This window comes from Staurois parvus, unplaced genomic scaffold, assembly GCF_062004578.1.
Source record: "Staurois parvus isolate SC_StPar_1 unplaced genomic scaffold, SC_StPar_1.0 ptg001505l, whole genome shotgun sequence".
NCBI lineage: Eukaryota > Metazoa > Chordata > Amphibia > Anura > Ranidae > Staurois > Staurois parvus.
The window spans coordinates 861,982-870,228 of record NW_028319301.1 but is presented as its reverse complement, the minus strand read 5'-3'; positions in this window follow the sequence as shown (position 1 = coordinate 870,228).

Here is an 8,247-nt window from a genome sequence, read left to right as displayed (position 1 = left end):
CACTGACAACATTCACTGACAACATTCACTCACTGACAACATTCACTGACAACATTCACTCACTGACAACATTCACTCACTGACAACATTCACTGACAACATTCACTCACTGACAACATTCACTGACAACATTCACTCACTGACAACATTCACTGACAACATTCACTCACTGACAACATTCACTCTCTGACAACATCCACTCACTGACAACATTCACTGACAACATTCACTGACAACATTCACTCACTGACAACATTCACTGACAACATTCACTCTCTGACAACATTCACTGACAACATTCACTCACTGACAACATTCACTGACAACATTCACTCACTGACAACATTTACTCACTGACAACATTCACTGACAACATTCACTCACTGACAACATTCACTCTCTGACAACATTCGCTCACTGACAACATTCACTGACAACATTCACTGACAACATTCACTCACTGACAACATTCACTGACAACATTCACTCTCTGACAACATTCACTGACAACATTCACTCACTGACAACATTTACTCACTGACAACATTCACTGACAACATTCATTCACAGACAACATTCACTGACAACATTCACTCACTGACAACATTCACTCACTGACAACATTCACTGACAACATTCACTGACAACATTCACTCACTGACAACATTCACTGACAACATTCACTCACTGACAACATTCACTGACAACATTCACTCACTGACAACATTCACTCTCTGACAACATTCGCTCACTGACAACATTCACTGACAACATTCACTGACAACATTCACTCACTGACAACATTCACTGACAACATTCACTCTCTGACAACATTCACTGACAACATTCACTCACTGACAACATTCACTGACAACATTCACTCACTGACAACATTTACTCACTGACAACATTCACTGACAACATTCACTCACTGACAACATTCACTGACAACATTCACTCACTGAAACATTCACTCACTGACAACACTGACAACATTCACTGACAACATTCACTCACTGACAACATTCACTGACAACATTCGCTCACTGACAACATTCACTGACAACATTCACTCTCTGACAACATTCTCTCACTGACAACATTCACTGACAACATTCACTGACAACATTCACTCACTGACAACATTCACTCTCTGACAACATTCACTCACTGACAACATTCACTGACAACATTCACTCTCTGACAACATTCACTGACAACATTCACTCACTGACAACATTCACTGACAACATTCACTCACTGACAACATTCACGGACAACATTCACTCACTGACAACATTCACTGACAACATTCACTCACTGACAACATTCACTCTCTGACAACATTCACTCACTGACAACATTCACTGACAACATTCACTCACTGACAACATTCACTGACAACATTCACTCACTGACAACATTCACTGACAACATTCACTCACTGACAACATTCACTCTCTGACAACATTCGCTCACTGACAACATTCACTGACAACATTCACTGACAACATTCACTCACTGACAACATTCACTGACAACATTCACTCACTGACAACATTCACTGACAACATTCGCTCACTGACAACATTCACTGACAACATTCACTCTCTGACAACATTCACTCACTGACAACATTCACTGACAACATTCACTCACTGACAACATTCACTGACAACATTCACTCACTGACAACATTCACTGACAACATTCACTCACTGACAACATTCACTCACTGACAACATTCACTCACTGACAACATTCACTGACAACATTCACTCACTGACAACATTCACTGACAACATTCACTCTCTGACAACATTCACTCACTGACAACATTCACTGACAACATTCACTCACTGACAACATTCACTGACAACATTCACTCACTGACAACATTCACTCACTGACAACATTCACTGACAACATTCACTCACTGACAACATTCACTGACAACATTCACTCACTGACAACATTCACTGACAACATTCACTCACTGACAACATTCACTGACAACATTCACTCACTGACAACATTCACTCACTGACAACATTCACTGACAACATTCACTCACTGACAACATTCACTGACAACATTCACTCACTGACAACATTCACTGACAACATTTACTCACTGACAACATTCACTGACAACATTCACTCTCTGACAACATTCACTCACTGACAACATTCACTGACAACATTCACTCACTGACAACATTTACTCACTGACAACATTCACTGACAACATTCACTCACAGACAACATTCACTGACAACATTCACTCACTGACAACATTCACTGACAACATTCACTCACTGACAACATTCACTGACAACATTCACTCTCTGACAACATTCACTCACTGACAACATTCACTGACAACATTCACTCACTGACAACATTCACTGACAACATTCACTCACTGACAACATTCACTGACAACATTCACTCACTGACAACATTCACTGACAACATTCACTCACTGACAACATTCACTCTCTGACAACATTCACTCACTGACAACATTCACTGACAACATTCACTCACTGACAACATTCACTGACAACATTCACTCACTGACAACATTCACTGACAACATTCACTCACTGACAACATTCACTCTCTGACAACATTCGCTCACTGACAACATTCACTGACAACATTCACTGACAACATTCACTCACTGACAACATTCACTGACAACATTTACTCACTGACAACATTCACTGACAACATTCACTCACTGGCAACATTCACTGACAACATTCACTCACTGACAACATTCACTCACTGACAACATTCACTGACAACATTCACTCACTGACAACATTCACTGACAACATTCACTCACTGACAACATTCACTGACAACATTCACTGACAACATTCACTCACTGACAACATGCACTGACAACATTCACTCTCTGACAACATTCACTGACAACATTCACTCACTGACAACATTCACTGACAACATTCACTCACTGACAACATTTACTCACTGACAACATTCACTGACAACATTCACTCACTGACAACATTCACTCTCTGACAACATTCGCTCACTGACAACATTCACTGACAACATTCACTGACAACATTCACTCACTGACAACATTCACTGACAACATTCACTCTCTGACAACATTCACTGACAACATTCACTCACTGACAACATTCACTGACAACATTCACTCACTGACAACATTTACTCACTGACAACATTCACTGACAACATTCACTCACAGAAAACATTCACTGACAACATTCACTCACTGACAACATTCACTCTCTGACAACATTCGCTCACTGACAACATTCACTGACAACATTCACTGACAACATTCACTCACTGACAACATTCACTGACAACATTCACTCACTGACAACATTCACTGACAACATTCACTCTCTGACAACATTCACTCACTGACAACATTCACTGACAACATTCACTCACTGACAACATTCACTGACAACATTCACTCACTGACAACATTCACTGACAACATTCACTCACTGACAACATTCACTCACTGACAACATTCACTGACAACATTCACTCACTGACAACATTCACTGACAACATTCACTCACTGACAACATTCACTCACTGACAACATTCACTGACAACATTCACTCACTGACAACATTCACTCTCTGACAACATTCACTCACTGACAACATTCACTGACAACATTCACTCACTGACAACATTCACTGACAACATTCACTCTCTGACAACATTCACTGACAACATTCACTCACTGACAACATTCACTGACAACATTCACTCACTGACAACATTTACTCACTGACAACATTCACTGACAACATTCACTCACTGACAACATTCACTCTCTGACAACATTCGCTCACTGACAACATTCACTGACAACATTCACTGACAACATTCACTCACTGACAACATTCACTGACAACATTCACTCTCTGACAACATTCACTGACAACATTCACTCACTGACAACATTCACTGACAACATTCACTCACTGACAACATTTACTCACTGACAACATTCACTGACAACATTCACTCACTGACAACATTCACTGACAACATTCACTCACTGACAACATTCACTCACTGACAACATTCACTGACAACATTCACTCACTGACAACATTCACTGACAACATTCACTCACTGACAACATTCACTCACTGACAACATTCACTGACAACATTCACTCACTGACAACATTCACTGACAACATTCACTCACTGACAACATTCACTGACAACATTCGCTCACTGACAACATTCACTGACAACATTCACTCTCTGACAACATTCACTCACTGACAACATTCACTGACAACATTCACTCACTGACAACATTCACTGACAACATTCACTGACAACATTCACTCACTGACAACATTCACTCACTGACAACATTCACTCACTGACAACATTCACTGACAACATTCACTCACTGACAACATTCACTCTCTGACAACATTCGCTCACTGACAACATTCACTGACAACATTCACTGACAACATTCACTCACTGACAACATTCACTGACAACATTCACTCTCTGACAACATTCACTGACAACATTCACTCACTGACAACATTCACTGACAACATTCACTCACTGACAACATTTACTCACTGACAACATTCACTGACAACATTCACTCACAGAAAACATTCACTGACAACATTCACTCACTGACAACATTCACTCTCTGACAACATTCGCTCACTGACAACATTCACTGACAACATTCACTGACAACATTCACTCACTGACAACATTCACTGACAACATTCACTCACTGACAACATTCACTGACAACATTCACTCTCTGACAACATTCACTCACTGACAACATTCACTGACAACATTCACTCACTGACAACATTCACTGACAACATTCACTCACTGACAACATTCACTGACAACATTCACTCACTGACAACATTCACTCACTGACAACATTCACTGACAACATTCACTCACTGACAACATTCACTGACAACATTCACTCACTGACAACATTCACTCACTGACAACATTCACTGACAACATTCACTCACTGACAACATTCACTCTCTGACAACATTCACTCACTGACAACATTCACTGACAACATTCACTCACTGACAACATTCACTGACAACATTCACTCTCTGACAACATTCACTGACAACATTCACTCACTGACAACATTCACTGACAACATTCACTCACTGACAACATTTACTCACTGACAACATTCACTGACAACATTCACTCACTGACAACATTCACTCTCTGACAACATTCGCTCACTGACAACATTCACTGACAACATTCACTGACAACATTCACTCACTGACAACATTCACTGACAACATTCACTCTCTGACAACATTCACTGACAACATTCACTCACTGACAACATTCACTGACAACATTCACTCACTGACAACATTTACTCACTGACAACATTCACTGACAACATTCACTCACTGACAACATTCACTGACAACATTCACTCACTGACAACATTCACTCACTGACAACATTCACTGACAACATTCACTCACTGACAACATTCACTGACAACATTCACTCACTGACAACATTCACTCACTGACAACATTCACTGACAACATTCACTCACTGACAACATTCACTGACAACATTCACTCACTGACAACATTCACTGACAACATTCGCTCACTGACAACATTCACTGACAACATTCACTCTCTGACAACATTCACTCACTGACAACATTCACTGACAACATTCACTCACTGACAACATTCACTGACAACATTCACTGACAACATTCACTCACTGACAACATTCACTCACTGACAACATTCACTCACTGACAACATTCACTGACAACATTCACTCACTGACAACATTCACTGACAACATTCACTCACTGACAACATTCACTGACAAGATTCTCTCACTGACAACATTCACTGACAACATTCACTCACTGACAACATTCACTCTCTGACAACATTCACTCACTGACAACATTCACTGACAACATTCACTGACAACATTCACTCACTGACAACATTCACTGACAACATTCACTCTCTGACAACATTCACTGACAACATTCACTCACTGACAACATTCACTGACAACATTCACTCACTGACAACATTTACTCACTGACAACATTCACTCACTGACAACATTCACTGACAACATTCACTCACTGACAACATTCACTCACTGACAACATTCACTGACAACATTCACTCACTGACAACATTCACTGACAACATTCACTCACTGACAACATTCACTGACAACATTCACTCACTGACAACATTCGCTCACTGACAACATTCACTGACAACATTCACTCTCTGACAACATTCACTCACTGACAACATTCACTGACAACATTCACTCACTGACAACATTCACTGACAACATTCACTCACTGACAACATTCACTCACTGACAACATTCACTGACAACATTCACTGACAACATTCACTCACTGACAACATTCACTGACAACATTCACTCACTGACAACATTCACTCTCTGACAACATTCGCTCACTGACAACATTCACTGACAACATTCACTGACAACATTCACTCACTGACAACATTCACTGACAACATTCACTCTCTGACAACATTCACTGACAACATTCACTCACTGACAACATTCACTGACAACATTCACTCACTGACAACATTTACTCACTGACAACATTCACTGACAACATTCACTCACAGACAACATTCACTGACAACATTCACTCACTGACAACATTCACTCACTGACAACATTCACTGACAACATTCACTCACTGACAACATTCACTGACAACATTCACTCACTGACAACATTCACTGACAACATTCACTCTCTGACAACATTCACTCACTGACAACATTCACTGACAACATTCACTCACTGACAACATTCACTGACAACATTCACTCACTGACAACATTCACTCACTGACAACATTCACTGACAACATTCACTCACTGACAACATTCACTGACAACATTCACTCACTGACAACATTCACTGACAACATTCACTCACTGACAACATTCACTGACAACATTCACTCACTGACAACATTCACTCTCTGACAACATTCACTCACTGACAACATTCACTGACAACATTCACTGACAACATTCACTCACTGACAACATTCACTGACAACATTCACTCTCTGACAACATTCACTGACAACATTCACTCACTGACAACATTCACTGACAACATTCACTCACTGACAACATTTACTCACTGACAACATTCACTGACAACATTCACTCACTGACAACATTCACTCTCTGACAACATTCGCTCACTGACAACATTCACTGACAACATTCACTGACAACATTCACTCACTGACAACATTCACTGACAACATTCACTCTCTGACAACATTCACTGACAACATTCACTCACTGACAACATTCACTGACAACATTCACTCACTGACAACATTTACTCACTGACAACATTCACTGACAACATTCACTCACAGACAACATTCACTGACAACATTCACTCACTGACAACATTCACTGACAACATTCACTCACTGACAACATTCACTGACAACATTCACTCACTGACAACATTCACTGACAACATTCACTCTCTGACAACATTCACTCACTGACAACATTCACTGACAACATTCACTCACTGACAACATTCACTGACAACATTCACTCACTGACAACATTCACTCACTGACAACATTCACTGACAACATTCACTCACTGACAACATTCACTGACAACATTCACTCACTGACAACATTCACTGACAACATTCACTCACTGACAACATTCACTGACAACATTCACTCACTGACAACATTCACTCTCTGACAACATTCACTCACTGACAACATTCACTGACAACATTCACTCACTGACAACATTCACTGACAACATTCACTCACTGACAACATTCACTGACAACATTCACTCACTGACAACATTCACTCTCTGACAACATTCGCTCACTGACAACATTCACTGACAACATTCACTGACAACATTCACTCACTGACAACATTCACTGACAACATTCACTCACTGACAACATTTACTCACTGACAACATTCACTGACAACATTCACTCACTGACAACATTCACTGACAACATTCACTCACTGACAACATTCACTGACAACATTCACTCACTGACAACATTCACTGACAACATTCGCTCACTGACAACATTCACTGACAACATTCACT